The sequence below is a fragment of the Nuphar pumila genome, chromosome 3 (genome assembly GCF_984573655.1).
Source record: "Nuphar pumila chromosome 3, dmNupPumi1.hap1.1, whole genome shotgun sequence".
NCBI classification, from domain to species: Eukaryota; Viridiplantae; Streptophyta; class Magnoliopsida; order Nymphaeales; family Nymphaeaceae; genus Nuphar; species Nuphar pumila.
In genome coordinates, this window is record NC_143251.1 from 67,796,866 (window position 1) to 67,812,847 (window position 15,982).

Sequence of the window (15,982 nt, forward strand, 5' to 3'; positions counted from 1 at the left end):
GTTATAAGGCTCTCAAAAAAATTTCTTAGTGATTCAATCATGCATATCTATGTTCTAAGGCTGTCAAAAAAAATTTATAGTGATTAAATCTTGCATATATTTGTGCTAAGGTTGTCAAAAAAAAATTATAGTGATTCAATCATGCCTATATGTGTTTGAATGCTGTCAAAAAAAAATTTATAGTGATTCAATCATGCATATATCGGGGTCACGGAGGAGAGAAGAAGTGCCTGTCATAACTCACTGCCGACACTCTTCACGCCCGTGAAAGACTCACTGCCGACGCTTCTCCCCCACGGCGTGCTACCTTCGACGCCACTGGGTCGCGTTTTCGCGGAGGGACCATTAGGCCAGGCGCTTTTCTCGATTTTCGCGCCTTTCCCCATCACATGCAAATGAGGAACCAACCGGGTTGGGTTCCCGTTTCCACCTTCTATCACCCCAATCCCGACTGGGGCCTATAGGCTCGATGAACCAAAAGAAGTGTTCTAAGGCTGTCCAAAAAATATTGTAGTGATTCAATCATGCATATATATCTTCCAAGGCAGTCAAAAAAATTTCATAGTGTTCCAATCATGCATATATGTGTTTTAAGGTTGTCAAAAAAAATTCTCAGTGACTCAATCATGCATATATGCATTCTAAGGTTGTCAAAAAAAAATTTAGTCATTCAATCATGTATATATTTGTTCTAATGTTGTCAAAAAAAATTTAGTGATTCAATCATGCATATATATCTTCTAATGTTGTCAAAAAAAATTCATAGTGATTTAATCACACATATATGTGTTCTAAGGCTGTCAAAAAAATTTCATAGTGACTCGATCATTCATATATGTGTTCTAAGGCTATCAAAAAAAAATCATAGTGATTCAAACATGTTTTATGTGTTCTAAAGCCATAAAAAAAATCATTTTAATTTTAAAAAAATCATAGTGATTCAAACATGTTCATGTGTTCTAAGTCTGTCAAAAAAATTTGATAGTGATTTAATCACTTATAAATGTGTTCTAAGTTTGTCAAAAAGCTTTATAGTGATTCTATCGTGTATATATGTGTTCTAAGTCTGGCAAAAAAATTTTATAGTGATTCAATCATGCATATATGTGTTGTTAGGCTACCAAAAAATTATATAGTGATTCAATCTTGCATATATGTGTTCTAAGGCTGTCAAAAAAATTCATAGTGATTCAATCATGCGTATATGTGTTCTAAGGCGGTCAAAAACATCTTATAGTGATTCAATCATGCATATATAGGTTCTAATGTTGTCAAAAAAAAATTATAGTGATTCAATCATGCATATATGAGTTCTAAGGTTGTCAAAAAAATTTATAGTGATTCAATCACGCATATATGTGTTCCAATGTTGTCAATAAAAATTTATTGTGATTAAATAACACATATATATGTTCTAAGACTATTAAAAAAAGTTTTATGGTGACTCAATCATGCTTATATGTGTTCTAATATGGTCAAAATTTTCATAGTGATTCAATCATGCATATATGTGTTCTAAGGTTGTCAAAAACTTTTTATAGTGAATCATGCATATATGTGTTCTAGTGCGGTAAAAAAAATGTAGTGATTCAATCTCGCTTATATGTGTTCTAAGGTTGTCAAACAAAATTCATAGCCATTTAATCATGTATATATGTGTTCTGAAGCTGTTAAAAAACATTCATTACGATTCAATCATGCATATATATGTTCTATGGCTGTCAAAAAAAAATTATAGTGATTCAATCATGCATATATGTGTTTTATAGATGTAAAAAAAATCATAGTGATTTAATCATGCACATATGTGGTTTAAGGATGTCAAAAAAGCTCTATAGTGATTCTATCATGCATATATGTGTTCTAATGGCAAACAATTTTTATAGAGATTCAATCATGCATATATGTGTTCTCAGGATCTCAAAAAAAATCATATTGACTTAATCATCCGAATATGTGTTCTAAGGCTGTCAAAAAAAAATTATAGTGATTCAATCATGTATATATGTGTTCTAAGGTTGTAAAAAAAATTTCATAGTGATTCAATCATGCATATATGTGTTTTAAGACAGTGATTCAATCTTGCATATATGTGTTCTAACGTTGTCAAAAATATTTCATATTGATTTAATCATGCATATATGTCTTTTATGGCTATCAAAAAAAATCATAGTGATTTAATTATGGATATATACATTCTAATGCGGTCAAAAAAAATTAAAGTGATTCAATCTTGCATATATTTGTTCTAAGGTTGTCAAAAAAAATTTATAGTCATTTAATCATGCATATATGTGTTCTAGGGAAGTTAAAAAAATTTCTTTATGATTCAATCATTCATATATGTGTTCTAAGGCTTTCAAAAAAAATTCATAGTGAATCAATCATGCAAGTATGTGTTCTAAGGCTGTCAAAAAAAATTCATTGTGATTTAATCATGCATATATGTGTTTTTAGGCTAACAAAAAAAATCCATAGTTTTTCAATCTTGCATATATTTGTTCTAAGGCTGTCAAAAAAAACTTATAGTGATTCAATCATGCATATATGTGTTCTAAGGCTGTCAAAAAAAATCATACTGATTCAATCATGCATATATATATATATATGTTCTAAGGTTGTTAAAAAAGAATAATTGTGATTCAATCATACATATTTGTGTTCTAAGGGTTTCAAAAAAAAATCATTATGATTCAATCATGCATATATGGGTTCTATGTTTGTTAAAAAAAAATCATAGTGATTCAGTCATGCATATATGTGTTCTGAGGCTGTCAAAAAATTTTCATTATAATTCAATCATGTATATATGTGTTTTAAGGCTGTAAAAAAAATTATAGTGATTTAATCATGCATATATGTGTTCTATGGATGTCAAAAAGCTTTATAGTGATTTTATCATGCATATATGAGTTCTAAGGGTGGAAAAAAAATTCATAGTGATTCAATCATCCAAATATGTATTCTAAGGCTCTCAAAAAAAAATCATAGTGACTCAATCATGCATATTTGTGTTCTAAGGATGTCAAAAAAAATCATAGTGACTCAATCATGCATTTATGTGTTCTAAGGTTGTCAAAAAAAAATTATAGTGATTAATTCATGAATAATATATGTGTTTTATGGTTGTTAAAAAAATATATACTGATTCAATCATAAATATATGTGTTCTAATGTTGTCAAAAAAATACATAGTGATTCAATCTTGTATTTATGAGTTTTAAGGCCGTGAAAAAAATTTCTTAGTGATTGAAGCTTGCATATATGTGTTCTAAGGCTGTCAAAAATATTTTATTGTGATTTAATCAAACATAAATGTGTTCTAAAGCTATAAAAAAAAATTCATAGTGATTTAATCAGGCATATATATGTTCTAATGTGGTCAAAAAATTTATGGCAATTCAATCATGCATGTATGCATTCTAAGGATGTCAAAAAAAATCAGTCATTTAATCATGCATATATGTGTTCTAAGGCCATTAAAAAATTTCATTCTGATTCAATCACGCAAATATTTGTTCTAAGGCTATCAAAACAAAATCATAGTGATTCAGCCATGCGTATATGTGTTCTAAGGCTATCAAACAAAATTCATAGTAATTCAATCATGCATATATGAGTTCTAGAGTTGTCAAAAAAAACTTTTAGTGATTCAATCATGCATATATGTGTTCTAATTTTGTAAAAAAAATCATAGTGATTCAATCATGCATATATGTGTTCTATGGCTGCCAAAAAAATTTATTGTGATTCAATCGTGCATATATGTGTTCTAAGGCTGTCAAAAAAAACTTGTGGTGATTCAATCATGCATATATATGTTCTAATGCCATAAAACAATCATAATGATTCAATCATGTATATATGTGTTCTAACGATGTCAAAAAAAATTATAGTGATTCAATCATACATATGTGTGTTTTAATGCTGTCAAAAAATATTTGTAGTGATTCAATAATGCATATATGTGTGTTTAAGGTTGTCAAAAAACTTTCATATTACCTAATCATGCATATGTGTGTTCTAAGGCTCTCAAAAAATTCATAGTGATTCAATCATGCATATATGTGTTCTAAGGCTGTCAAAAAAATTTATGGTGATTTAATCATGCATATATGTGTTGTAAGGATGTCAAAAAGCTTTATAGTGATTCTATTGTGCATATATGTGTTCTAAGGCTGGCAAAAAAAGTTTATATTGATTCTATCATGCATATATGTGTTCTAAGACTGTCAAAAAATTTTCATACTGACTCAATCATGCATATATGTGTTCTAAGGCTGTCAAAAAAATCATAGTGGCTCAATCATGCATATATGTGTTCTAAGGCTGTCAAAAAAAATTTATAGTGAGTCAATCATGCATATACGTGTTCTAAAGTTGTAAAAAAAAAATTATCGTGATTCAATCTTGCATATTTGTGTTCTAAGGCTGTAAAAAATGTTTCATAGTGATTTAGTCATGCATATATGTTTTCTAAGGCTATCAAAAAAAACCATAGTGATTGAATCATGCATATATATGTACATATGCGGTAAAAAAAACTTGTAGTTATTGAATCATGCATATATGTGTGCTAAGGTTGTCAAAAAAAATGTATAGTCATTTAATCATGTATATATGTGTTATAAGGTTGTTAAAAAAAATTATTGTGATTCAATCATGCATATATATGTTGTAAATCTATCAAAAAAAATTTAATATGATTCTATCTTGCATATATGGGTTCTAAGTTTGTTAAAAAAATCATAGTGATTCAATCATGCATATATGTGTTCTAAGGCTGTCAAAAAAATTTATTATGACTCAATCATGCATATATGTGTGTTGAGGCTGTCAAAATTTTTTATTATGATTCAATCTTGCATATATGTGTTCTAAGGTTGTAAAAAGTATTTCATATTGATTTCATCAAGCATATATGTTTTCTAGGGCTATCAAAAAAATTTCATAGTGATTGAGTCATGCATGTATATGTTCTAATGCGATAAAAAAATTTATGGTGATTCATACATATATATATATATATATATGTGTGTGTGTGTGTGTGTGTGTGTGTGTGTGTGTGTGTGTTCTAAGGTAGTAAAAAAAATTTAGTCATTTAATCATGTATATATGTGTTCTAAGTCTGTTAAAAAAATTACATTGTGATTCAATCATGCATATATATGTTCTAAGGCTATCAAAAAAAATCATTATGATTCAATCATAAATATATGGATTCTAAGTTTGTCAAAAAAAATCAGAGTGATTCAATCATGCATAATTGTGTTCTAAGGCTGTCAAAAAAAATTCATTGTGATTCAATCAGACATATATATGTTCTACGGCTGTAAAAAAAATTCATAGTGATTTAATCATGTATATATGTGTTCTAAGGATGTCAAAAAGCTTTATACTTATTATATTCTGCATATATGTGTTCTAAGGCTGGCAAAAAAAATTTAGAGTGATTCAATCATCCATATATGTGTTCTAAGGCTGTCAAGAAAATTTTATAGTGATTCAATCATGCATATATGTGTTCTAAGGTTGTTAAAAAAAATTATAGTGATTCAATCATGCATATATGTGTTCTAAGGTTGTTAAAAAAAATTATAGTGATTCAATCATGCATATAAGTGTTCTAATGTTGTCAAAAAAAATTCATAGTAATTCAATCATGCATGTGTTTAAAAGCTGGGAAAAAAAATCATAGTGATTGAATCTTGCATATATATGTTTTGAGGCTATCAAAAATATTTCATAGTGATTTAATCATGCATATATACGTTCTAAGGCCATCAAAAAAAATTCATAGTGATTTAATCATTTCTATGTAGGTTCTAATGCGGTCAAAAAAATGTATAGTGATTCAATCATGCATATATGTGTTCCAAGTTGTCAAAAAAATTCCATAGTCATTTAATCATGCATATATGTGTTCTAATGCAGTAAAAAAAATCATAGTGATTCAATCATGCATATATGTGTTCTAAGGCTGTCAAAAAAATTTATAGTTATTCAATCATGCATATATGTGTTCTAAGGCTGTATAAAAATTTTCATAGTGATTCAGTCATGCATATATGTGTTCTAAGGCGGTCAAAAAAAAATCCTAGTGATTCAATCATGAATATATATACTCTAAGGCTGTCAAAAAAATTTTATGGTGATTCAATCTTGCATATATGTGTCCTAAGGTTGTCAAAAAAAATTCATAGTGATTCAATCCTACATATATGTGTTATAAGGTTGTCAAAAAAATTTATAGTAATTCAATCATGAATATACGTGTTCTAAGGCTGTCAAAAAAAATTTGGAGTATAATCACGCATATATGTGTGTCCAAGGTTGTCAAAAAAAAATCATAGTGATTCAATCATGCATATATGTTCTAAGGCTATCAAAAAACTTTCATAGTGATTCAATCATACATATATGTGTTCTAATGCTGTCAAAAAAATTTTATAGTGATTCAATCTTGCATATATGTGTTCTAACGCTGTCAAAATAAATTGATAATGGTTCAATCTTCCAGATATGTGTTATAAGGTTGTCAAAAAAAATTTATACGTATTGAACCATGCCTATATGTGTTCTCATGCTGTCAAAAAAAATTTGTTGTGATTCAATCATGTATATATTTGCTCAATGGCTGTCTAAAAAAACTTATAGTGATTCAATCAAGTATATATATGTTCTATTGTCGTAAAAAAAAATCATAGTGATTCAATCATGCATATACGTGTTCTAAGGATGTCAAAAAAATATATAGTGATTCAATCAGGCATATATGTGTTCTAATGCTGTCAAAAAATATTTGTTATGATTCAATAATGCATATATGTGTTCTGAGAGTGTCAAAAAACTTTCAAAGTAGTTCAATCATGTATATGTGTTCACAGGCTATCAAAAACTTTCATAGTGATTCAGGCATGCATATATATGTTCTAAGGCTGTCAAAAAAAATTCATAGTGATTGAATCTTGCATATATGTGTTCTATGGCTGGCAAAAAAAATTCATAGTGATTCAATCATGCATATATGTATTCTAAGGCTGTTAAAAAAATTCATAGTGACTCAATCATGCATATATGTGTTCTAAGGCTGTCAAAAAAAGTCATAGTGACTCAATCATGCATATATATGTTCTAAGGCTGTCAAAAAAAGTTTATAGTGATTCAATCATGCATATATATTTTCTAAGGCTATCAAACAACATTTATAGTGATTCAATATGTGTTCTAGGGCTGTCAAAAAAAATTTGTTGTGATTCAATCTTGCATATATGTGTTCTAAGGCTATAAAAAATTCACAATGATTTAATCATGCTTTATGTTTTCTAAGGATATCAAAAAAAGCTCATAATGATTCAGTTCAGCAGATATGTGTTCTAAGGTTGTCAAAAAAAATCATAGTGACTCAATCATGCATATAATTGTTTTAATGTTGTCAAAAAAAATTTGTAGTGATTCAATGATGCATATATGTGTTCTAAGGCTTTCAAAAAAAGTTCATAGTTATTGAATCATGCATATGTATGTTGTAATACGGTCAAAAAAACAATTGTAGTGATTCAATCATGCCTATATGTGTTCTAAGGCTGTTAACAAATTTTTATTGTGATTAAATCATACATATATATATATATATATATATATATGTGGTCTAAGGCTGTCAAAAAAAATTCATTTTGATTCAATCACGCATATATGTGTTCTAAGTTTGTTTAAAAAAACCATAATGATTCAATCATACATATATATGTGTTCTAAGGCTGTAGAAAAAAATTAATTGTGATTCAATCGTGCATATATGTGTTCTAACGATGAAAAAAAGCCAAACTTGCATATATGTATTCTCTAGCTTACAAAAAAACTTCATAGTGATTCAGTCATGCATATATGTGTTCTAAGGTAGTCAAAAAAAAATCCTAGTGATTCAATCATGAATAAATATATTCTAAGGCTGTCAAAAAAAATTTTATGGTGATTCAATCTTGCATATATGTGTCCTAAGGTTGTCAAAAAAATCATAGTGATTCAATCCTACATATAAGTGTTCTAAGGTTGTCAAAAAAAATTCATAGTAATTCAATCATGTATATACGTGTTCTAAGGCTGTCAAAAAAATTTATTGGGGTATAATCACGCATATATGTATGTCCAAGGTTGTCAAAAAAATTTCATAGTGATTTAATCATGCATATATGTTCTAAGTCTATCAAAAAACTTTCATAGTGATTCAATCATACATATATGTGTTCTAATGCTGTCAAAAAAAATTTATAGTGATTCAATCTTGCAAATATGTGTTCTAACGCTGTCAAAATAAATTGATAATGGTTCAATCTTCCAGATATGTGTTATAAGGTTGTCAAAAAAAAATTATACGTATTGAACCATGCCTATATGTGTTCTCATGTTGTCAAAAAAATTTGTTGTGATTCAATCATGTATATATTTGCTCTAAGGCTGTCAAAAAAATTTCATAGTGATTCAATCATGCATATTTGTCTTCTAAGGCTGTCAAAAAAAAATTATAGTGATTGTATCGTACATATATATGCTCCAATACGGTCAACCAAAATTTATAGTGATTCAAACATGCATATATTTGTTCTAAGTTTGTCAAAAAAAATTACAGTCATTTAATCATAAATATATATGTTCTAAGGCTATCAAAAAAAAATCATTATGATTGAATCATGCATATATGCATTCTAAGTTTGTCAAAAAAAAATTCATAGTGATTCAATCATGCATATATATGTTCTAAGGATGTCAAAAAAAATATATATATATTGAACCATGCCTATATTTTTTCTCATGCTGTCAAAAAAAATTTGTAGTGATTCAATCATGTATATATTTGTTCTATGGCTGTCAAAAAAATTTCAGAGTGATTCAATCATGCATATTTGTCTTCAAAAGCTATCAAAAAAAATTCATAGTGATTGAATCATACATATATATGTTATATGGTCAACAAAAATTTATAGTGATTCAAACATGCATATATCTGTTCTAAGTTTGTCAAAAAAAATTTATAGTCATTTAATCATAAATACATATGTTCTAAGGCAGTCAAAAAAATCATTAAGATTGAATCATGCATATATATGTTCTAAGTTTGTCAAAAAAAATCATAGTAATTCAATCATGCATATATGTGTTTTAAGGTTGTCAAAAAAAAATTCATAGTGATTCAATCATGCGTAGATGTGTTCTAAGGCTGTCAAAAAAAATTAAATCTTGCATATATGTATTCTAACGCTCTCAAAAAAAATTTATTGTGATTTAATCATGCATATATGTTTCCTAAGGTTGTCAAAAAAAATTCATAGTGATTCAATCATGCATATATCTATTTTAAGGCTGTCAAAAAAATTTCAATCATGAATATATCTTCTAAGGATATCAAAAAAAATTCACAATGATTCAATCATGAATATATGTGCCCTAAGGCTCTCAAAAAAAATCTATAGTGATTAAATCTATCATATATGTGTACTCAGTTTGTTAAAAAAATTTATAGAGATTCAACCATGCATATATGTGTTCTAAGGTTATCAAAAAAGTTTTCTATATATTCAATGATGCATATATTTTTTCTAAATCTGTCAAAAAAAATCATAGTGATAGAATCATGCATATATGTGTTCTAAGGCTGTCAAAAAACACTTATTGTGATTCAATCATGCATCCAGGTTACAAGGCTGTCAAAAAAATTTCATAGTGACTTAATCACGCATACATGTGTTCTAACGTTGTAAAAAAAATCATAGTGATTCAATCAGGCATATATGTGTTATAAGGCTGGCAAAAAAATTTCATAGTTATTCAATCATGCATATATGTGTTCTAAGGATGTCAAAAAAAATTCATAGTAATTTAATCATGCATATATGTGTTCTAAGGTTGTCAAATTAAAATTATAGTAATTCAATCATTTATATGTGTTCTAAGATTGTCAAAAAAAAATTATAGTCATTCAATCATGCATATGCGTGTTCTAAATCTGTCAAAAAAATTAAAGTGATTCAATCATGCATATATGTATTCTAACAATGTCAAAAAAATTTATAGTGATTAAATCATGCATATATGAGTTCTAAGGCTCTCAAAAAAACTCAAAGTGATTCAATCATGCATGTATGTGTTCTAAGCTTGTCAAAAAAATTTAATAGTAATTCAATCTTGTACATATGTGTTCTAAGGCAGTTAAAAAATTTCATAGTGATTTAATCATGCATATATGTGTTCTAAGGATGTCAAAAAACTTTATATTGATTATATCCTACATATATGTGTTATAAGGCAGTCAAAAAAAATTCATAGCGATTCAATCATGCATATACGTGTTATAAGGCTGTCAAACAAAATTCATAGTGATTCATTCTTGCATATATGTGTTCTAAGTCTCTCAAAAAAAATTCATAGAGATTAAATCTTGCATATATGTGTTCTAAGGTTGTCAAAAAAAAATTCATGATGATTCAATACTGCAGATATGTGTTCAAAGGTTGTCAAAAAATATTTATACTGATTGAATCATCCATATATGTATTCCAATGCTGTCAAAAAAAGTTTATAGTGATTCTATCATTCATATATGTGTTATAAGGTTGTCCAAAAAAAATCATAGTAATTCAATCCTGCATATATGTGTTCTAAGGTTGTTCAAAAAATTTCATAGTGATTGAATCATGCATATGTATGTTTTAATATGTTCAACAAAATTTTATTGATTCAATCATCTGTATATGTGTTCTAAGGTTGTGAGAAAAATTAGTCATTTAATCATGCATATATGTGTTCTAAGGCTATCAATAAAATTTTATTATGATTGAATCATGCAGATAAGTGTTCTAAGTTTGTTAACAAAATTCTATAGTGATTCAATCATGCATATATGTGTTCTAAGGCTGTCAAAAAAAATCATAGTGATTCAATAACGCATATATATGTTCTAAGGCTGTCAAAAAATTTTAATCTTGCATATATATATTCTAAGGCTCTCAAAAAAAGATCATACTGACTCAATCTTGTATATATGTGTTTTAAGGCTGTCAAAAAATAATCACAGTGATTTAATCATGCATATATGTGTTCTAAGGCTGTCAAAAAAAATTTATAGTGATTCAATCATGCATATATGTTTTCTAAGATTGTCAAAAAAAAATTATAGCATTTAATCATGCATATACGTTTTCTAATGCTGTCAAAAAATTTTTAAAGTGATTCAATCATGCATATATGTATTCTAACATTGTCAAAAAAAATTCATAGAGATTCAATCCTGCACATGTGTTCTAAGGCTGTTAAAAAATTTAATAGTGATTTAATCTTGCATATATGTGTTCTAAGGATGTCAAAAAACTTTATAGTGATTCTATCCTACATATATCTGTCATAACGCAGCCAAAAAAAATTCATAGTGATTTAATCTTACATATATGTGTTATAAGGCTGTCAAAAAAAATTCATAGTGATTCAATCTTACATATATGTGTTCTAAGGCTGCCAAAAAAAATTCATTGTGATTCAATCTTGCATATTGTGTTCTAAGGCTGTCAAAAAAATTTCTTAGAGATTCAATCTTGCATATATGTGTTCTAAGGTTGCCAAAAAAAATTCATGATGATTTAAAATTGCAGATATATGTTCTAAGGTTGTCAAAAAAATTATATTGATTGAATCATGCATATATGTGTTCTAATGCTGTCAAAAAAAAATTATAGTGATTCTATCATGCATATGTGTTATAAGGCTATGAAAAAAATTTCATTGTGATTGAATCAAGCATATATGTGTTCTAAGGCCGTCAAAAAAAATTATAGTGATTGAATCATGCATATATATGTTTTAATACGTTCAACAAAAATTTATAGTGATTCCATCATGCATATATGTATTCTAAGGTTGTCAAAAAAAAATTCATAGTCTAAGACTGTCAATAAAATTTCATTATGATTGAGTCAAGCATATAAGTGTTCAAAGTTTGTCAAAAAAAATCTATAGTGATTCAATCATGCATATATATATTCTAAGGCTGTCAAAAAAAATTATAGTGATTCAACAATGCATATGTGTTCTAAGACTGTCAAAAAAATTTATGGTGATTCAATCATGCATATATGTGTCTAAGGTTGTCAAAAAAAATCATAGTGATTCAATCATGCATAGATATGATTTAAGGCTGTCAAAAAATTTCATAGTGATTCAATCATGAATATTTTTGTTCAGAGGCTATCAAAAAAATTTCATAGTGATTCAATCTAACGTCTATGTTTTCTAAGGTTGTCAAAAAAAATTTATAGTGATGCAATCGTGCATATATGTGTTCTAATGTTGTCAAAAAAAATTGTAGTGATTCAATCATGCATATATGAGTTTTAAGAAAGTCAAAAAAAATCATAATCATTCAATCTTGCATATTGTTCTAAGGTTGTCAAAAAAAAATCATAGCGATTCAATCATTCATATATGTGTTCTAAGGCTATCAAAATATTTCACTATGATTCAATCATGCATATATATGTTATAAGACTGCCAAAAAAAATTCATAGTGATTCAATCTTTCATATATGAGTTCTGAGATTGTTAAAAAAAAATTATAGCGATTCAATCATGCATATATGTGTTCTAAGGTTGTCAAAAAGGATTTCTTGTGATTCAATCATGCATATATTTGTTTAAAATCTCTCAAAAAAAAATCATAGTGATACAATCATGGATATATTGTGTTGTAAGGTTGTCAAACAAATTTCTTAGTGATTCAAGCAAGCATATATGTGATCTTAGGCTATCAAAAAATTTGTATAGTGATTCAATCATGCATTTATATGTTCTAAGGTTGTCAAAAAAAATTATAGTGATTCAATCATTAATATATGTGTTATAACGCTGTTGAAAAAAATTCTTTGTGATTCAATCATGCATATATGTATTCTAAGGTTGTCAAAAAAATATAATCGTGATTCAATCATGCATATATGTGTTCTAAGGCTGCCAAAAAAATTCATAGTGATTCAGTCATGCATATGGGTTATAAGGCTGTCAAAAAAATTCATAGTGACTCAATCATGCATATATGTGTTCTAATGTTGTTAAAAAAATTCATAGTGATTCAATGAGGCATATATGTGTTCTAAGGTTGTCAAAAAAAAATTTATAGTGATTCAATCATGCATATTTGTGTTCTAAGGCTATCAAAAAAATTTCATAGTGATTCAACCATGCATATATATGTTCTAAGGCTGTCAAAAAAAATTCATAATGATTCACTCGTGTATATATGTGTTCTAAGATTATTAAAAAAAAATTACAGTGATTCAATTATGCTTATATGCATTCTAAGGTTGTCAAAAAAATTTATAGGATTTCAATCATGCATATATGTGTTTTAAGGTTGTCAAAAAATTTTTATAGTGATTCAATCATGCATATGTATGTTCTAATACTATCAAAAAAATGTTATATTGATTCAATCATAAATATATGTGTTCTGATGTTGTCAGAAAAAAATCACAGTGCTTCAAACATGCATGTGTGTTCTAAGGTTGTCAAAAAAAATTATAATGATTAAATCATGCATATATGTGTTCTAAGGCTGTGAAAAAAAATTCATAGTGACTCCATCATGCATATATATGTTATAAGGCAATAAAAAAAAAAGTCATTGTGATTCAATCATGCATATATGTGTTCTAAGACTGTCAAAAAATTTTCATTCTAATGCAATCATGCATATATGTCTTCTAACATTATCAAAAAAAATCATAATGATTCAATCTTGCGTATACGTGTTATAAGGCTGTAAAAAAAAATCATAGTGATTTAATCATGCAAATATGTGTTCTATTGCTGGCGAAAAAAATTCATAGTTATTCAATCATGCATATATGTGTTCTAAGGATGTTAAAAAATTTAATAGTGATTTAATCAGGCATATATGTGTTCTAAGGACGTCAAAAAGCTTTATAGTGATTCTATCCTACATATATCTGTTATAAGGCAGCCCAAAAAAATTTATAGTGATTCAATCATGCATATATGTGTTATAAGGCTGTCAAAAAAAATTCATAGTGATTCAATCTTGCATATATGTGTTCTAAGGTTGTAAAAAAAAATTTATAGAGATTCAATCTTGCATATATGTGTTCTAAGGCTGTCAAAAAAAATTTCATGATGATTCAATATTGCAGATATGTGTTCAAAGGTTGTCAAAAAAAAATTATACTGATTGAATCATGCATATATATGTTCTAATGCTGTCAAAAAAAATTTATTGTGATTCTATCATGCATATATGTGTTACAGGCTGTCAAAAAATTTCATAGTGATTCAATACCTCATATATGTGTTCTAACGCTGTAAAAAAAAATTCATAGTAATTGAATCATGCATATATATGTTTTAATACATTCAACAAAAATTTATAGTGATTCAATCATGCATATATGTGTTCTAATGCTGTCAAAAAAATCTGTAGTGATTCTATCATGCATATATGTGTTATAAGGATGTCAAAAAAAATTCTTAGTGATTCAATCCTGCATATATGTGTTCTAAGGTTTTCAAAAAAAAATTATAGTGATTGAATCATGCATATATATGTTTTAATACATTCAACAAAAATTTGTAGTGATTCAATCATGCATATATGTGTTGTAAGGTTGTTAAAAAAAATTCATAGTCATTTAATCATGCATTTATGTGTTCTAAGGCTGTCAATAAAATTTAATTATGATTGAATCATGCATATAAGTGTTCTAAGTTTGTCAAAAAAATCTATAGTGATTGAATAATGCATATATGTATTCTAAGGATATCAAAAAAATTTAAATCTTGAATATATGTATTCTAAGGATCTCAAAAAAAATTCATAGTGACTCAATCTTGCATATATGTGTTCTAAGGCTATAAAAAAAAATCAGAGTGATTCAATCATGTGTATATGGGTTCTAAGGCTGTAAAAAAATTTATGATGATTCAACCATGCATATTTGTGTCTAAGGTTGTCAAAAAATAATTCATAGTGATTCAATCATGCATATATATGTTCTAAGGCCGTCAAAAAAATTCATAGAGATTCAGTCATGCATATACGGCTATCAAAAAAATTTTATAGTGATTCAATCTTATATCTATGTTTTCTAAGATTGTTACAAAATAATTATACTGATTGAATCATGCATATATGAGTTTTAATTCTATCAAAAAATTTTGTAGTGAGTCTATCATGCATATATGTGTTATAAGGCTGTCAAAAAAGATCATAGAGATTCAATCATGCATATATGCGTCCTAAGGCTGTCAAAAAAAATTCATAGTGATTGAAACATATATATATATATACATACGTTCAACAAAAATTTATAGTGATTCAATCATGCATATATGTGTCCTAAGGTTGTCACAAAAAAGTAGTCATTTAATCATGCATATATGTGTTCTACGACTATCAATAAAAATTCATTATGATTGAATAATGCATATAAGTGTTCACAGTTTGTCAAAATAAATCTATAGTGATTCAATCTTGCATATATGTGTTCTTAGGCTGTCAAAAAAATTTAAATCTTGCATATATGTATTCTAAGGCTCTCAAAAAATTTCATAGTGACTCAATCTTGCATATATGTGTTCTAAGGCTGTCGAAAAAAAATTGTCGTGACTCAATCATACATATATGTGTTCTAAGGTTGTCAAAAAAAATTTAAGGTGATTAAAAAATTCATATATGTGTCTAAGGTTGTCAAAAAAATTCATAGTGATTCAATCATGCATATATATGTTCTAAGCCTGTCAAAAAAATCATAGTGATTCAATCATGCGTATTTGTGCTCTAAGGCTATAAAAAAAATTCATAGTTATTCAATCTTACATCTATGTTTTCTAAGGTTGTCAAAAAATCTTATAGTAATTCAATCATGCATATATGTGTTCTAATGCAGTCAAAAAAATTTGTAGTGATTCAATCATGCATATATAT